This window comes from Sapajus apella, unplaced genomic scaffold (assembly GCF_009761245.1).
Source record: "Sapajus apella isolate SASKATOON/1434 unplaced genomic scaffold, GSC_monkey_1.0 scaffold72, whole genome shotgun sequence".
Classification (NCBI taxonomy): Eukaryota; Metazoa; Chordata; class Mammalia; order Primates; family Cebidae; genus Sapajus; species Sapajus apella.
In genome coordinates this window covers 7122936-7142410 of record NW_022437012.1, presented here as the reverse complement: position 1 = coordinate 7142410, position 19475 = coordinate 7122936, and the positions used below count along the sequence as shown (strand labels likewise).

The 19475-nt window shown below is 37.7% G+C and overlaps 1 pseudogene; it reads right to left on the bottom strand.

The window, feature by feature from the left end:
- Positions 1-3046: 3046 nt before the first annotated feature.
- Positions 3047-19475, bottom strand: part of LOC116531786 — a 32331-nt pseudogene continuing 15902 nt past the window's right edge.

Sequence of the window (19475 nt, the reverse complement as noted above, 5' to 3'; positions counted from 1 at the left end):
CCCTTTATTGAGCATGTATTTTGCAAATATTTTCTCCCAGTCTGTAGCTTGTCTTTTCTGTCTCTTAACATCCATTTTATTTTTACTTTTGGGACTAAAGATGAGGGATAGGCAGCTTCCTATTATTCTGCTAATAATAATGGTGAAGCCAAGAGAGAATGTACTCAACTTTGTAATCACATTGGAAACCCCTGATTATGTCAAGTCTACTAATATTACATTGAGTAAAAAAAGTCACATGGTCAAATCCTACATTAATGAAATGGGGTAGTATATGTGGGTAGTGGATAGTGAATAATAAATGCTTTTTAAGAATAGTATAATCTGTCATAGCATCTGTGAGCTGACAATAGCTTTCTATTACCTTATTCTGTAGTTTGTTTAATGTTGGGATCTTTCTGAAAGCTCCTCCAACCTTTCTGGGAGACTCTAATCTGAGAAAGCCATCAAAAATCCATTATTTTTGTCATAATTTAAATTCTCAGACTTCTTTCACATTTATTAATATTACATATATAAGAATTCACCCATCATATTCCTTCTTGAGTCTAGTTCAGAAAAAAATAGCTGGTTTCTCCCCACTATTTTTTCATGGTTTACAGCATGTAATTCTGTTCTATAACCATTTTCACAGTTGTCTAACAATATTATAACAGATTGGCTGCTTACTATCAATTTTTAAAAAAGTCATGGCTTCTGCAGTCATTTCTTGCTTATCAAAATTATTTCATGAGGTGGTTTACGCTCTGTGTATTTGAATATGGTATATTCTCCTTTCTACTTAAAGAACAACTTGGATCACACTGTCTTGTCCTGATAACTTGGTAGAGGTTGCTTCATCATTGTTATTCTTGTGGTGGTTATTATTAATATTATTTCATATTCTGTTTTTAAAAATTAAAATTTTAAAGAAGATCAATATCTTTGACTATCCTCCCAATTCCAGTACATTTTTTGAAAAAGTAACCAATGTTATCAGCTTTGCACATTTAAAAAGAAATAACTAATGCTATCAGCCTTGTGTATTATCACTCAAGACCATTTTATATGTCTTTATGTATACAGTACGTACACACATATATATTAATCCATTTCTTCTAGAAAAATAGATTTTTGAACATAACTTTTTTCTTTTCCCAGCTGTCCCTTCCTTAGGAATCTTTCTTTCATCCTTGAAGTTTGGTAACATCTTTAAATGTGTATATCTCCCTGTTAATTATTTTATGGCATTTTTCCTAGATATTTTTGTACACATATACATATGTATTCTTAAAAATGAAAGAATAATGTTCTAAAATATGGTAGAAAACTTTTTTCTTTTTCAGAGTTTTCCAGCACACTTTATTTTGCGTTTCACTGATCCGGAGCTTTTGAAGACCAACATCTCTATCAATTCCTATAAAATGTCCAATTAGTTTCAGTTACGTAGCAGGCTGTTCTGTACTGCACACCATCTTATGGCTGGGGATCTGGTCACACATGTGTAAAGGCTGCCCACTCGTTCCTGGAGCAGGGTGTGTCCAGGTGAAAGACTCTTCAAGGGAGCTTCACTTTCCCAGGGGTGCTTTCCTTTGGCAAGAAGTTGGTCAGTTTACACATGCGGCTTTGGTGCCTGTGAGCAGGAAGTGTGTGCAACTTGCAGAACATGCTGCTTTTTCTCCTATGAAGACAGACATCTCAGAATACATTGCCTTACGCTTAATGACAGGGATTCCTCCTCATTCTTCAGTAGGTTAAAATATAAGAAAGCCTGTTTTTAAGTAACATAGATAACACCTTTTTAGGTTGCTTATTTATTCTAGAGCTACAAAATTTAATTCAAGACAATATAGGTCCCATGAAAGATTTAAGAGTTTTATAAAACTAAGATCTAGTTTCTCCCAACAAATAGTAGTTTAGGCAAAACCCTCCTAATGTTTCTAAAATAATACTAAAAGGGCATCTGATTACATAGGAGCAATTTTAAGAATTATATATTTATTTGAATAATAAGCTTACATTTAAGCTGCAATTTTGGCAATGCAGGTTTTTAATGCGGATCACAAAAAATGTGCACAAAAAAGTACTGGTGCAAAGGACAAAACAATTGTAAGAATTAGACTAAATATATCTGCTGCTTTTAAGAAAATGAAAAGCCTGAAATCACCATAGAAAATATAAAATGTATTAAAAACTACCATCCACGAAACAGTCTTTATTATTAATTATGTTTAAAGTTATTTGCATGGTTAATTTTATATTGAATTGTAAATGAGTATTGTACACAAACCTCCTTTTAGAAGGGAATTTCTTGTTGCATTATGAAATGTCTAATTATCTTACATTGCAAAAAGTATCCTTTTTTTTTTTTTTTGCTATTGATTTAAAAAACCTATTAATGGTATTACTGTAAATATCAGGAATGCTACAAAAAAAGGAATACAATTTCACTTTTGCAAAGTGTTTTGCATGCAGTGAAGTACTTGCCCTGTTGAACTGAATGCAGTACTGGAGAATGTCCTGGGTCTAAGATGCTCTTGAATGACAAGACAAGGCTTTTCAATTCAAAGACTAAAAGGAATCATGCAACCCTCTTATGACTGGGATACCATTGTGTGCCACTCACCAACGCTGTCTTTCCAGAAAACCACAAGACACTTAAAAAACCATCAGGCTCACCTGACAAATATACACAAAATGAAAAGACGTCAACTGCTGTCTGACATTGCTATTGGTAATGTCTGTCCTATATAAAAGCACTTTTAAAAAGAGAGCACCTATGTGCAAGAGATGTGTCTAAAGACTCAAAATGAATCAATAGTATCAGAAAACAATATAATTCTCAACTCAGAAGCTGATTCAATATTAGGTGCAATTTCAGTTAATGTAACAGGAAAAAAAAGACAATGGATTTTATTTTATTAATTGTATCCACTTACAAATTGACCTGTGATCACTAGATATGCATACACAATGAGATTTTTGTTGTTTATAGTCTTTAACTGAAGTGATGATAAAGGAAATAGGTCTACTTAAAAACAAAAACAAATAGCTATTTCTGTCTAGATTAAGAAGTGTCACCAGGTATAAGATCCACATTTTGAGTGGCTACTTGGGCAGCCTCAATGGTCCAGGGTTGGTCTATGATTCCAGCTGCCTGATTGCCCTTTTTCTACAATCCCAATAATCCATGCTTGGTGGCCTCCACCACATTTGGGGGACTTTATCTCTGCAAAGAACCAAGCTGCTTGCTCATGTGGTAAACAGACCAGAATGCCTCCTGGTGTCTTTGGGCATGTTCTGTGCACGAGGCTGAACATGTTTCCACAAGCCTTGCTCATCATAGCCATCTTGGCCAGCACAGGGACCATTGTGAATTACAAAGGACACCCTGTTCCTCTGCTGCTTGGTCAGGTTCTGTACATGGCCCCAAATCCTAATGCCCAGGATGTCCATGGCTGCATGGACACTGACTGTGTGCATGATGAAGCTTTCCTGTTGAACTGTACCATGTTCATTATTGCTTTGTGCTATGCCAACCCTACAGCTTCGTGAGTGACCACTAGTTTAATTTTATTTCATTTTTCAGGAATATCCAGCCACTGCTATTTGACGCAAGTGGCAGTGGTGCACAGCCCCTGCCACTTGTGCCCCCCAGGGGTTTTGCGAACTCCAGCACATCCCTTGGCACTGAATTGCCTGGCATGATAAATTCATTGGGCTGTAGTTGTAGTGACACCTCCCAAAACAATCCAGGAGTTTAACAGTTTGGCCATTCATTACAGACACTCCTGCTTCCTTGGCTACGTCTTTAAAACCCTGTATAATCAGGGGCATCACTTTATCCCTTTCCCTGTCAGTTATTTCATTTGATGAAAGAAAACATATATTTAGATTGATTTTTAGTTCAGAAAATGTTTCTTTTATTGTATCTTTGGACACTTTTTTTCCTTTTAGTGTTCTGTTCTCTTCTACTTCAAAAACGCCTATTGTATGTATACTGTATCTCATGTTCTGCATATATTATTATTCTTATAATTATGAATTCTTTTTCCAATTTCATTTTTTTCTCATTTTAGTTGTCCAAAGCCTGTCTTAAATGTCCCTGGCTGTTTTCAGCAGATTCAATTCTACTTACTGATTATAAATTGTTTTCATTTCATGATTGTTTTATTATACCTTCCATTTCTTTACTGAGATCTGCCAGCTTGGTGTTCATTTCCTTATTACACCTTATATTTCTTTTTTTGACTTGTTTATCTTTCATTTTTATTCTGATTTCAATGAGGTCATACTTTCTCTTATTTATAGAATGTCATAAAAAATTTTTAAAAGTTCTCCTCCTTCCTGGTATGACCTTGAAGAGCCGTCTTTTTATGCCTTCTGTTTGTTATATTATTTTCCTTCTTTTTACTTGTTGTCTATACTGAGCCATAATCAATTGTAAATTATGTTTGTGGAGGCTTATTTTGGGGCAAGCTGCTGGAGCAGATATGATAAGGGAATGAGGAAGTGAACTAGCAGAAGGACAGGTTCATCTGGGCATGTTGTTTCTAAGCACCTCACCAACTCTGCCCCAGGGTGTGTGCTCTGTACTCTCAGAGTGAGGCTAGCAGCCTCCTGAGGAGGCAGGAATCACTGTACCAAATTGTTCAGTCCTGTATGTCACAAGTCTCTCTCTCTCTCTTTTTCTTCCATCTCGCTCTTTCTCTCCCTTCAGTATTTTATGGGTTTATTTTCCCTCAGCTGATCATAAGAGGGAGCTGCAAAGCAGAAAACCTACCCAGCCACCCGAGAATCTGGCCTCTTGAGCAGTTAGATGCCTGAAGGTTTCCTCATTTGTCTCTCTTCCCTAAACCTCAGAGGGAATTCAGTCCTGGGTCAATAGTTTCTTCAAACCCTTGATCTTGCTCTCCTAAATAAGGGAATTGTACTTGGGGCTCTTCAAGTCCTTGCTACATAATGTTAAAGGTTTTCTGTCATACACAAACATAAAGATACATGTTACCATGTTTTATCCTTGTGTCTTCCATAAATGGTATAAATTTAACATATGGATTGTGGATATTTTCTAACTTTAGTGAAGCTAGAACTCTCTCTTTCATTGTGGTGTTTTCACTTGGTGGTATATGTGTCTTTATTTCACCATTTCTAACCATATGTCTTTCTAAATTTTAAGATATGTTTTTCTAAGTCAAGTGGGGTAGCACGTGCCTATAGTCCCAGATGCTTGGCAGGCTTAAGCAGGAGAATCACTTGAGCCCAAGAGTTCGCATCCAGAAACATAGTGAGATCCCTTTCTTAACAAACAACAGAAAATAGAAGATATATAGGTTTTCCTAATTTTAGAAATAAAATATTCTGTAAGAAACTTGGTAAAAAAAAAAAACCATAGAGCTAAATAAGTAAGTAAATACATGAATAAACAAATAAATAACATGACCCATTATCTATCATCTAGATATATCAGTGCTTATCAGATAACTTTTATTTCTTCAGTGAATGCCCATGGCCTTCTAAAGCCATGAAAAGCTCTGTAGACAGGAAACCCGTTCAATTTACTTTAATCAAATATATAATTGTTCACTTGATGACAATAAAAACACAAAATATAGCCAATTTCAAAAGTGATTAGTTAATTGATAAACCAAGAAATATTTATCAAGACTATTCGTTGGTGATATAATAATTACTAATAAAAACAACCAAAAGAGATAAAAGTGGTTGCCTCACATCTGAGGAAGTGGGAAGAGGAAGAGGTAACATGAGAGATTTCCTTTTTAACTTAAGCTTTTCTTTATTATTTGAAATTTTCTAACAATGTAAATAGATTAATGAAATAAAAATCATTCATTAAAAATGATAAGAAATCTTGACAAACCAGACATAAACAAGCAATGGGGAAAGGATCCGCTATTTAATAAATGGTGTTGGGGAAACTGGCTAACCATACACAGAAAGCTGAAACTGGATCCCTTCCTTATACCTTATACAAAAATTAACTCTAGATGCATTAAAGATTTAAACAAGAGACCTAACACCATAAAACCTCAAGAGGAAAACCTAGGCAATACCATTCAGAACATAGGCATGGGAAAGGACTTCATGACAAAAATACCAAAAACAATGGCAACAAAAGCCAAAATAGACAAATGGGATCTAACTAAACTTAACAGTTTCTGCACAGCAAAAGAAACTATCAATAGAGTAAACTGGCAGCCAACAGAATGGGAAAACATTTTCACAATCTACCCATCTGACAAAGGGCTAATATCCAGAATCTACAGAGAACTTAAACAAATTTACAAGAAAAAAACAACCCCATCAAAAAGTGGACAAAGGATATGAACAGACACTTTTCAAAAGAAGACATTTATGCTGCCAACAAACATATGAAAAAAAGCTCATCACTGGTCATTAGAGAAATGCAAATCAAAACGACATTGAGATACCACCTCATGCCAGTTAGAACGGCAATCATTAAAAAATCAGGAGACAACAGATTCTGGAGAGGATGTGGAGAAATAGGAATGCTTTTGTACTGTTGGTAGGAGTGTAAATTAATGCATCCAATGTGGAAGACAGTGTGGCTATTCCTCAAGGATCTAGAAATAGAAATTCCATTTGACTCAGGAATCCCATTACTGGGCATATAGCCAAAGGATTATAAATCATTCTATTATAAAGACACACAGACATGTATGTTTATTGCAGCCCTGTTCACAATAGCAAAGACTTGAAACCAACCCAAATGCCTATCAATGATAGATTGGATAAAGAAAATGTGGCACATACACACCATGGAATACTATGTAGCCATAAAAAAGGATGAGTTCACATTCTTTGCAGGGATATGAATGAAACTGGAAACCATCATTCTCAGCAAATGGACACAAGAACAGAAAACCAAACACTGCATGTTCTCACTCATAAGTGGGTGTTGAACAATGAGAACGCACCGACACAGGGAGGGGAACATCACCCACTGGGGCCTGGGGGTGGGGGCCTAGGGGAGGAATAGCAGGCTGTAGGGGGATTGCAGAGGGATAGCATTAGGAGAAATAGCTAATGTCGATGACAGGGCAATGGATGCAGCAAAGCGCTACCATGGCACGTGTATACCTATGTAACAAACCTGCATGATCTGCACATGTACCCCAGAACTTAAAGTATAATAAATAAATTTTAAAAATAAATTTTAAAATAATAAGAAATTAAATTAAGTTACTGATAATATATGTTTTTTTGTGTGCAAAATTTTTACATTTTGTTAAGTGATTCCTTATCACAGTCTTTAATTTTCAAACATTCAGTAAGTTATATAATATGAAATAAGGAATAATGCTTAGATCTCTGTTTTGGTTATATATTTAAACATCAGCATTTCTTGACTACTGACACACAGTGCCTTATTTCCTTAATGCTTTCTGATTCCTTGTGTTCTATATCACATGCCTTAAGTCTTATGTCTTTGGTTTTATGAGCAAAAATACACAAATTTGTCATGAAATCATGTATATTTTATTGTCTCTTTCTTACAGAGTCTGTTAAGGGAACACAGAAAGCATCCTCACGCCCCCTGGGTGTTCCTGTTCCTGGATTTGTAACTTGGTCTTTCAGAATCTTCCTACTGTTACTCTCAGAAGCCATAGAAAGCAACCCCCTTGTTTAAAGGCGTCAGGAGTCACCCAGTTGGAGGACTCCTGACTTAGCGGGGCAGAAAAAAGAGGCAAGTGACACATTTTCCAGGTCCAAATGTCAGAAGAGCTTTTAAATCTCCTTGGACCAAATTTTCCTCATCCACATATCTAGGGTGTCAGACTGAGTAACTGGTAAGGTTTATATGGAATCTAATATGTTCAGATTCCACAAAAGGATGGGATAATATCATTTGTGTCACACACTCCTTATCATCTAAACAGTGATGTCAGATGATTCAAGGCCTCTATTTCATACCTCTGGTTGCCAAATATCTATAGGAGTTCACACAGATGTGCCCCTATGGAGCACTTGAAATGTGGTGGGCAAGTGGACCTGGGTTTCACTGAAGAGGGAAAACGCAGAAGCAAATGATTTTGCTACTATCAAATTTTGAAATATAAAGATGTGGGTGTTGCTGGAGTTGGAAAAATAAATGAGTTTTAGCTCACAAATCCAATCTCTTTAAACACCTGGAGAGACTCCAAGCTTCCTGCAAAAAACCAAAACAAACCAAAACAAAACCACTTTCTTAACCTCCCCTTCATTTCATGAGCATCATAATTAGAGCAAGGTATGCATAATAAGGAACTCTGCAAGGTCAGGTCAATCATAAAAGCAGGAGAAATGTAATCCCCTAGTCCCTGCAAATACTGTAGCTGGAGGCTGAGGCCATCCTTCCACAGGTTTAGAAAATTCATTTATTCCTTTGATCAGAATTTTAAGTTCAAAGGATTACAAAAACAAAATAAAACAAAGAAGAAGAAAAAACCCTTGGGATTTGCATTACATTTGTTTTGTATGCTTTCTGGATTTTATTTTGTTCTCTCACAAACCACTTGAGGCAGGCACAAGGAGGATCATTTCCCCCATTTCATAGCGGGTGTGGCTGAGGCACAGAAAGATTTCACGACTTGTTCAACATCACACAGTGATTTTTCGAAGGTAGGACTTGAACCTGAGGTTTCTGACTCTTTGGCAATTTCTCCTGCCTGCTCACTTTGCTGCTCCTCAAAGCCTTTCACACACACAGGTGGCTCAGGAGGTAACATATACCAAATGCCCTGTGTGGGGCCTAGCACAGAGTAGACGCTCAAGAAATGGTAGCTATTTCCTTAGTTTTTGTCACTCCCTTTTAGGCCCTACATTCTATAGTGTAGGGCCTTGTTAGGTAAAATTTTTCTTAATGATCTGTGCCATCAGGAATGAAAAATTAGACTTACCAAGCACTGTATTCGGAAAACATGTGGGTTATGAACTGTGCAAAATTTGCACCCAGGGTTAGCCCAACTAACCCATTTTCACTTTGCCAACCTTTTGCTCTTCAGTTTTATTTCTTCCTATTTCAGTAAAACCTCCGTCAGGTATATTCAAACAAGGTATGACTACTGGCATTAACGTTAGTGAAATGTGTTAAGATTTGTCTTCCTAATTAAATGAGAGAATCTTAGTCATCATCTTTCATTGCTGGAATTCGCAGATAGTTTAAAATCAGCTTCCAGTCACGTATGCTCTATTTGCAGGGCACATGTTTGTTTTATTTTCTCTCTCTCTTTTTTTTTTTTTTCAAATGTTTTATGTTGGCTTTGAGGCTCAGGAGTCATAACACTATTGCATGATTAATTTTGTACCTCTATTATGATGGAGTTTTTGTGAAATTAACTGTGCTGTTTCCTTCCCAGTAATGTCCTCTGATGAATATTTTATTTCTCTCAATGACTGTGTGGTCTGCCTTGCTTAATATTTTGAGGTACTTTTGCAACTAGCAAGAGCCTCTGCCCCCCTACAGAGGACTGTGCCTTTCTAGGCAATCCAGAAGTCAACCAAAAAAGCTCCTCCCCCTAAGAGCACAGAACATGTCCAATTTCCATGCCCACAGGACAGGAGCAAGAATTCCCTGACCTCCCAAAAGCTATCAGTTAGAAACACAACAGCATCAGCACAGAAAAGGAGACATAATTGCATCTCATCATCTTGTAGATGTGTTACCAGGCCAATCAAGTTCCATGTTTATCTGAGAATTGCATGACTTTCCTATTTATTCTCCCATGAGCATAGCGATGGCTCTTGAATATTCGATACAGAATCTCTCCTGGCAGCTCCAAAGGTTGTGCAGCTGCCTGTTTTTCTAAGGAGGGCATAAGTTCAGGAACAAGTAAAAAAACACGCTCAAGGAGTGACAGGTGCAGGTGCAAGGCAAGAGAAAGGGAAAAAATGGAACAGCTACTAATTTCCAGACACTGTGCTTGGTGCTTTAAAAATATTACCTCTTTAATTGTCACAATCACCAGGTAATGAGGTTGTGATCCCCAATCTACAAATAAGACCTCTGGAGCTCAGAGAGGTTAAGTAACTTGTCTAAGGAGCTGGTGTCTAGTATTCAAATATTTGTTAAGTCAATGATGAATGAATAAATGTTACACTCATAGCCAATGCAATGAGTGAATGAAGAGAGCCCTTTTTAACTCCATTTTATAGGAACAAATATTCTTTGTGGCAGTGGGAAGACCTAGCAGGTGGGGCGTGGGAGCTTATGAAGGAAAGTTGTTTGCATGAATGACTGGCAAGATCAGGACAGTGATGTGTCTCTGCTTTCCCGGTGCGCATTCTGTAGTCTGCAGTCTGTAGTCTTCGTAGGAAGTCCTGAGTGATGGCTCTGGCCACTCTGTGTCCCACTCTGTCCTTAATTTGCTAGAGTTGTCGAGAGGTGCTCAGCCTTAGCTGAGCTATTTGATGTGATCTAGTTGTACATAATCCTGCGTATGACCGCCGAGAACTGGAAACAACCATCAAGGTCCTAAAAATTTTCTGCCTTTTGGGGCACTTGAATGTCAGGTAGCGTAAAGAATCAAGAACTCTGGGGTTAGACAACAAACATGGGTTTCATATTTAAGTGAGATGGGGTGTGCCCCGCAGTCCTGCTCATAAACTCCCTTTTCAGGCTCTGCTTCTACTAAATCTTGCGATTTTCCAGATTGTGCTGAGAGCAACTTCTACAACCCCTTTGAAATGATTTGGTTTCTGCATTCTAAACTTTTGTTATTGTGATGGTCTGGAGGGCAAGCTGCAGAAAATGCTTTCTTTCCCATGAATTAAATGCTCTTAGGCAGGAGGAAAGAGAGTGTGAGATTGTTGTACCTGCTTGTGTCTCCAGCATCCTCATCAAAGCCTTCGGTGCTCATGGTGACATTAATAATAAATGATGAATTTCTTGCAGACTTTCAATTCAGCAACATTGCTTTTCCTGTGGTTAGGTCAGTTCCAGTGTGTTTGGCTCTAGTATTTCAGAAGTCTCCTGCCAAACAAATGTAAAAAGAATTAGCAGTATGCAATGATTTTGCTTTGCTCACCATAAACAGTCTTTTAGCTTAAAAAAAAATAGAGGTAGCATTTTTCAAAAGAGTCTTGGTTATAAAAGCTTCTCTGAGGATTACTAATCCAATTAACTGCCAGAGTGGTCTTGAGTCCTCTTTTCTGATGGGCCAATTAGATGGATCCAGGGGATGGAAATTGGGCTAGTTACCCAAGGTGGGACTAGAAACAGTGTTGGTGAACTTCACTGCTCTGCCATAGCAGAGGGCAGCTGGAAAAAAGAAAAAAAAAAACTTCCTCTAATTTCTCTCCCATCCCCACTGGTCCTGCCAAACCACCACTCTCAGCACTCAAATGACCATGCAGAAATCTGACTGCTCATTCTGCTTCCCCTTTCTGCTCCAGTTTAGAAAGCCATGGTGAGCTTTTAAAACAAATACTAACTGAAACAACTGACTCCCTGGTTGAAACCTTCCAATGACTTTCCATTGCACTTGGCATAAAATCCAAAATCCTACCATGGCTCCTAAAAGGCCCTGCAGTGTCCCTGGTCTCATGTCTGTGGCTCTTCTGCTCCATTACTGTTCTCTAGCCATGTTGGACCTCCAGAAAACCCTGGGACTCAGCAAACTCTTCCCCTCGCTGCAGCCTCTGCACATGTTAGCTCACACCTCTGCACATGTTAGCTCACACCTCTGCCTTCGCTCTTTTCCTCTGTCTGTTTCACCTCTACTTTCCCTTCAGGTCTCAGTTTAAAGTTGCATCCCCAGAAAGTCTCCCCTGATTAAGATAAAAATATACATTCATATTTAGGACTTAAGATGAGGACTGTTTACTAGTATATATTTTACTTGTGATGATTTTTTTAAAGCCTACCTTCCTACTGGTTTATAAATTCATTTAAGCTAGAATCAAGGCTGTTTTATACACCACTATATCCTTAGCACCTAACAGAGTGCCTGACACTTAAGAGGTATTATAAATATTTACTGAATGAATAAAAAATGGCATCTTGTGCCATCCATCAATTTTACTTATCTTTATTTTTAAAGCCACTGTATAGGATACCTGGTTTCAGCCCTCAGATAAATGGGCACAGCCCTGCTGGGTGCTTATGCTGCCCAGTGGGATTGCTGCCTGTTCCCCGACTGCTGAGCATTTATTTCATGTCCTAATCCAGGTTTAGCCCTTGCAACCTGACCTCAGATCTGTTGTTCTAAATTTGATCTCTGATTGCCCCACCTACTAGTCTGAGCCTGTGCTCAAAGCCTGTTTTAATGAAAGCTTTCAAAATCCTCAATTTAAAAAATCTGTAATATCCTGATAGGTCCCTCTGTAGAGCTGTAACTCCTTGTATACAGCTCCATGAGAGTCACTCCAAGCCTAATTCAACTTCTTGTCTTGGCTTATATAACTTTGAAGTCTAAGTGGAAATATTTATAAATATATCAGCATTGAAAATATAATGGTTGTTGCAATTTACAAGAAGTCAGGTCTCTGGAATTTCCTGAAGCCATAAAAGTTAAGAATGTAAAATGACATACTTTGAGAATAAAAGTATAAATAGAAGTATGACGGACAGGCCAACTGTGTCTTCATCTAACATCCCCCTTACTTACTGTTGTGTAAAGTCAAGAGTAATCTCATTTTTTATAAAGACATATCATTCCAAATTCTGTGAAGACTTTTAATATATTTTATTATATTATGTTTTATTTTATTTTGATAATAACACAACATGAAATCTATCCTCAACAACTATTTAGTCAGGTTGAGTTGACTATTACAATGTTGCACAGCAGATGTCTAGAGCTCATTCAGGTTATTTGACTGAGACTTTTTATCCATTGATGAATGTCTCTCCATTTTCTTCTCTTCCTAAGCATTGTCACCAATATTACGCTCTTAGATTCTATCAATTTGGCTATTTGAGATACCTCATGTAAGTGAAATCATACAGTATTTATATTTTTGTGACTGGCTTATTTTACTTAGCATAATATCTTCAAGGTTCATCCATGTTATTGCACATAGCAGAAATTCATTCCTTTTCTAAGGCTGCACAGTGTTCCATTGTATGTATATACAACATTTTCTTCATTCATTCATCAATAGACATTTAGGTTGTTTTCACATCTTGCCTATTGTGAATTGTGTTACAATGCATATGGGAGTGCCAATATCTCTTTGAGATTCTGATTGCAATTATTCTGTAGAAATACCCAGAGAGGGGATTTTTGAAAACTTAAAACATCTTAGCCTTGACTCCCCAGACTTCCCACTTGATGCTGACTCTCTAGAGGAGCACAAATGCATTTATTCCCAAAGTGTCTCATGAATACTGTAGCATGTTTAATACCCATACCTATCAAATATTCTGATTTTGTGGCAAAAAAATTCATCAAAATCTCAATGCATCATAAGGAAAGGGACAATGATGCAGAACATTAAAAAATGCAATTTCAATATCTTCTCATTTAAAACAAAAAACAGTCCTCAGCCTCTCATTAATAAATCCTATGTGCCTGATAGAAAAAAAGACTCTGGGCGCTGGGTGTGGTGGCTCACATCTGTAATCCCAGCCCTTTGGGAGGCCGAGGCAGGCAGATCACTTTAGGTCAGGAGTTCAAGACTAACCTGGGTAACATAGTTGAAATCCCATCTCTACTAAAAATACAAAAATTAGCTGGGTGTGATGGCACACACCTGTAGTCCCAGCTACTCAGGAGGCTGAGGTGGGAGAATCACTTGAACCCAGGAGGCGGAGGTTGCAGTGAGCTGAGATAGTGCCACTGCACTCCAGCCTGAGCTACAGAGTAAGACTGTCTCAAAAAAAAAAAAAAAAAAAAAAAAAAAAAAAAAAAAAAAAAGAAAAGAAAAGAAAGAAAAAAAGACTCTGGCTCACCTGATGGAATTTTTTATCACTGTGAACAAAATATCAGTGAAAGATTGAGTCTGTCTATGCCTTCTTTCTTACCAGTTTACAAAATAAACATTTACTGATTTGATCACTAAGAGTTTAAACTATTGAACTAAAGACATAGGCTCTCTGAACAAATATGGAAGAGAAGAGACTGATCTGAAATTCTCATGAGGCCAGAACTTGATACACTGATGATTGTAGCTTCTTTCATCTGTCACAGAGTCTTTGGAGGAAAATATGGCTTTAGATTTTCTGAAGATGCATCCAGCGTACACTAGCCAGCAGACTTTGGCTAACAAGTTTTCCTTGTGTGTTCTTCCAGTTTATTAAAAAGTAAATCATTTCTGAATTTTGTTTTGTAAACTGAACCTTGCCAAACAAGGATATTGAAGTGATGTATAACTGAATGCCTAAGTCTCTGTTCATTTTTGGGATTCAATAAGCATTATTTTGAAAAAAAACCAACATAATCAATGCCAGCCCTACCCAAAATGAGATTACGCTGAAATCATATTCTTTTTTTAAATCCACATTAAAAAAATCAGTGCAGAAAGTTATTAGAAAAATTTTAGTGCAGAGAATGAATTTTTTTTTTTTCCCACGGGAGTTGAGCTCTGAATGCATTGAGAATCTCATGAAAGTGTAAGAGGTAGTCTGGGTGGTGATTTCCTTCAGGGCTGAGGATGATACTAAAAAGCAGGCTTGGATGGAAAGGTTGATTGTATACAGTGTGATTATAAGCTTTGTGCCTCACCCTCACTGGTTACGTACAAAAAAAAACCCAACTCAACTTTAACACAGTTCCGAACTTTCTTGACATCTAACATTTCACCATAAAAGCCCATTACTTTGGGAAAGTCATTTATTGGTAGTCATTCTTGTTGAAATGGCCTCCCTCAAAAAAATCACAAACAGAATATGTAGGGATTGGTGAGACTAGGGTATAGAAACTGGAACAGGAGAAAGGGAGACAAAACTAGAACCGTATCAGCCCTATTTGGGCTAAGGGTAGGAAAGAGCAAAGGAATATGCCAGTGAGTCAAAGGCCCCTGAGGGGTGGGCTGGAAGATGAGAGCGCAGCATCCACAAGCCCTGCCTCTTTCTTGGTTTCATTTAAACCAAGGACATCTATCAATCTGGGTGAGGCAGAAAATTAATGACACGTTTGTTCCTCTAAATATGCTCTAGACAACCGACTATATCACAAGACACAAGGAGGAGAGGTTATCCAAATGAAGAGTAACCAAATTTTTGGTTTGGTATAGAGCTTTATACACAATTTTACCAAACATTTAATGTGAAGTTTAATTTGCAAAATAGCAGTTTCCATTGAGGGCAAGGAGTTCATTGAGGCCAAGGCAGACATTTTCTGGCCACATGTGTATAACTTTCAAAGCACCATGAGAGGCACAGGGAGAAGAGGGAGACACAGTTAGACAGTGAGAGCACAGGCCTACCTGTAGCTTCCTGTGAACCAAAGAGTGGACAATTTGGAAAGAAAATGCAGACCCAGGAGTTATGACAAAAACTGAAGTTTTATGAGTTTCCCTCTTTCTCTTGTTCTTCCTTTTACTTCCGCGAACATTTGCAGAAAATTAAAATCCTGTTCTATATTTTGAGAGAGGATGTAGATCTACCAGCTCTGAACTTGCCAGAGCCACCATTTCCCACTGCCAGCCACCTATGGATTTCCTATAAGCAGAGTTCATTCATTGTGAAAATTAGATAGCTGAAACAATCTATCTGCTTCTGGCTGCTGGCTTCAGGGGTGACACTCACCCGTTGCCATGACAAATAATTTTCAGAGTGAGATTTTAGCCACTGTAATTCACCAGACAATGTGTTGTTGTCCTGTTCTGTTTATCAGGAAGACAGGATCCTTTTTTTTTTCCAAAATGAAATTAATTATTTATTTTTATTGGCTCTTAGAGATGATAAAGCAACCTCCTGCCAGTTCATCTTCCAGCCAGCCTCCTCCCTTTTGCACTATGATCCTTTCCCTTGCTTCAAAAGGAGGCATGATAAAAGAGTGCAAGCCTGTCGATGGTGCTTGTCTGGGTTCATTCAGTCATACCTTCTGGGTGGCAGGATATTGATTATGATGTGGATCCTGAAGGGATTAAATCAGAGCAGGTGAGAAATGCATACCTTCTGTTGGCTCACAAATTTGCATGCAGCACCCTCATCCAGAGGTTAATTACATTTCTGTATCTTTCTAATCAGAAAGAAAAGTCTTCAAAGGAGAGGGGCACAGGCTTGGAATGATCTTCCTCTAAATTTTGTATGATTAAAAGCAGTCAGCAAAGCCAGCTTTGTCAAGATGAGACCTCAGCTGCTGTTGAGCTCTACCTAGTCCTTATGTCTGGAGGGTGTGTGGCCCATCAGATGCACTCAAGAAATATTTGCGGAACAAATAAATGAATGCTTGAGTGAAATGGCTGTCCTTCTCACTTCACTTCAGACACATTGGATTCTAGTATCCTCTCCCTTTTACCTTTCATGAAAATCTACACTTACAATTCTGTTTCCATTTATGCATAAGTGCTTGAAAGCTTAAGGAAGCATTTCCCAAAGTGTGGGCACAAGTGCTTGCAACCTGCTGCATGGAAAGAAGGTTGTATGTTCACATGAGTTTGGGGAATTGCGCATGGTAGATTCTATTCTTGGTAATTGAAAATACTTACAGGAATACTAAAGGCTCTTCCTCTTGCAGATAAAAAAAATCTGGCTGACTTTGAGGAAACCAAAATTTCCTCAACTTTATTAATTTACTTCATTTTACTCAGTAAATATTAATGAAACATTATAATATGCCAGGAAATGGTCTAGGTACAGAGAGTGAACAGTTAGGTAAAAGTGTCTGCCCTGTGGAATTTATGTTCTAGTGGGAAAGACAGTGAGTGCCTAGTAAATAAATTAATATCTGATGTATCAAATCATGATTAGTACAGTGGAGAAACATAAAGAGAGAAGGATAGGAAGGCTCAGAGGAGGAATCACCATTTAAGAAAATTTTTGAGACAGGGTCTCACTATGTCACAAACTTGGAGGGCAGTGGCGCCATCATGGCTCTCTGCAGCCTCAAACTCCTAGGCTCAAGCAATCCTCCCTCTTCAGCCTCCCAAATAGCTGGGACTATGGATAGGTGCCACCATGCACTGCAGGAGTTGCCATTTTAAGTTGAGTGGTTCGTGATTACCTCCAAGGTGATGTTTGAGACAAAACCTGAAGGAGTTGAGTGAAGGAGCCCTGGGGGAAAAGGCATTCAGGTAGGGGAAGCAACAAGTTCAAAGGCCCTGAGAAAGGGACATTTGTAGAGCACGTAAGGAAACCAAGATGGCTAGCACAGCTGATAGATCCAGGATGAGGAGAAAGATAGGAGAAAGGTCAGAGATGTGACAGTGAGGGGGGCCAGGTTGTGTAAATTGTGTTTAACTACAAAAGTGTTTTCCTTTTTCTTCAAGTACAATCTCATAAAGTGCTGACTGAGAAGTGTTGCCCATGCTCAGAATCCTCTTTGTCCTCCTGCCCAGTAAATCACAAAATTAAGAAGAAAACAAGGAAAAAAAAAAAAACATAAGCAAGTACCTATTTCCTCAACTGTAGAAGGGGAAATATAATATTCCTTTCAAAGTTATTTGAAGGATGAAATAAATTTCATATGATGACAGATACATTGTTACAGCTCCATAAATGTTAGATCTCAGCATTCTCTCTCCTTCTCACTTCGTCTCCCTCAAACTCCATTGTTAAGCTGCTGTCATCTATAAGCACCAAGCGCAGAATCAGAAAATTCATAGCAGAGCAAGCACTGAAGGTGGATACATACAAACCAAAACTGTAGTGCACAATATGCAGTAGATTTCACTAATTAAAAATGAGGAGCAAGAAAAAGTTCCAATGCCAAAAGAATGAAGAAAAGAGCAGATGAACTAGCAGGGATCAGGGCTGTGAGTTGTGCATGTGGCCCAGTGTTTAAGGACAAGATGCAGGGGAGCCACAGGGCACAGAGAGTGAGAAGGGATCCTGGCATTTCCAGAGGGACTTCTTGGAATGGTGAAGGTCAAAGGTTTCTGAGGGATTCATGGGAAGATGATTGGGCATTTTTGACCTCCCACGTTGACCTGGTTGGAAATATGGGTATGTATAGATTCTGACAACATAAGATTGGCAACCTCAGGTAAAATCAGTTTCTGTTTCTTCATCTCATAATGAATACATTATAAGTCTCTGTCAATCTGATAGTTATGAAAATGTATCTCATTGATATTTTACTCTATATTTCCCTAATTAATGTCATTGAGCATCTTGTCATGTTTGTTGGAAATTGGTGTTTAATTCATTGACATTTATTGAGGTTACTTATATGCTGCTCTTATTTCTTTCAGTAATGCTTTCATTTTATTTCACTCTTGCTCTATTGATGATTATTTTTATTGTTGCCAGACTTTTGGTACTACAAATAATGTCTCAATGAATAATATCCCATCAATGTCATCATGTACATGTTTAGGAATATTTGTTAGATAAATTCCTAGAAGCAAATAACTGGAGCCAAAGTACATGTATTTATAATAATTTTTAGGAAATAGATTTTATTTTATTCTGTAGTTGGCAATAGAAGAACATATTGTATATTTTTAAAAGGATCAAAGGGTTACATTGTGAAAATTAAGTCTTTAGCCAGCCTTTCCTCACCTAGCCACCAGTAAATATAGCTACCAGCTTGTGAGGAATCCCTCAGAAATATTCCATGCATATATAACCAACTGTGTACATAGGAGAATTTCTTTCATCTACAAGAATTTGTGTTTTTTTCTGCATTGTAATTTATAGCAAGGCTCTATAGCTCTTGCCAGGATACTAAATAAAGCAGAGACACTAGGCTTTAATGTGAATGTTTCTGATAGGAACATAATTCTTTACTATCTTATCATTTAGTGTTAGCTATTCACTGTCACCATGATACATGTCATCAAGAAAGTGATTGTTTCTTTAATTTCAGTATGCCTAACACTTCACTCTGGAAGAAAAGCTTGCTGTCAATATGAGGCCCTGACCTGTTCCTGGCTGCACATTTTTTAACTTGCTTCAATCTGGGTTGGTTGCTTTCTGTATTTGGTACACAGAAGTTATTCTGGGATCCTTTGTTGTCACCATTTTGGGCATTTTATTTGTTTCTTAGTTTCTTTCCTCATTTTCATAAAAACTTCCAGTAGTTTTCAGAGAAAGTGTGTATAGGAGATAAACAACTTGGGATCTTCCTAGTTACAACATATTTTCAATTTATTTTTAATTCTTGTTTAATACTTTAGCTGGATATTAAATTCTACCCTGGAGAATGTTTTTCTTCAGACTTTTGAAAGCATTAATACAGCTTCCAGTGTCACTTTTGAGAACTCGGAAGACACCTGTCTTTGTTTCCTTTTATCTTGAAGTGTTTAAAACCTTCTAACGTCTCCAATAAGCTAAATTGTCACAATATTATATCTTGGCTTATTACTTATTTTGCTGGGCTTTTGTGAGACTTTTTTTCCTTCCTTCCTTCCTTCCTTCCTTCCTT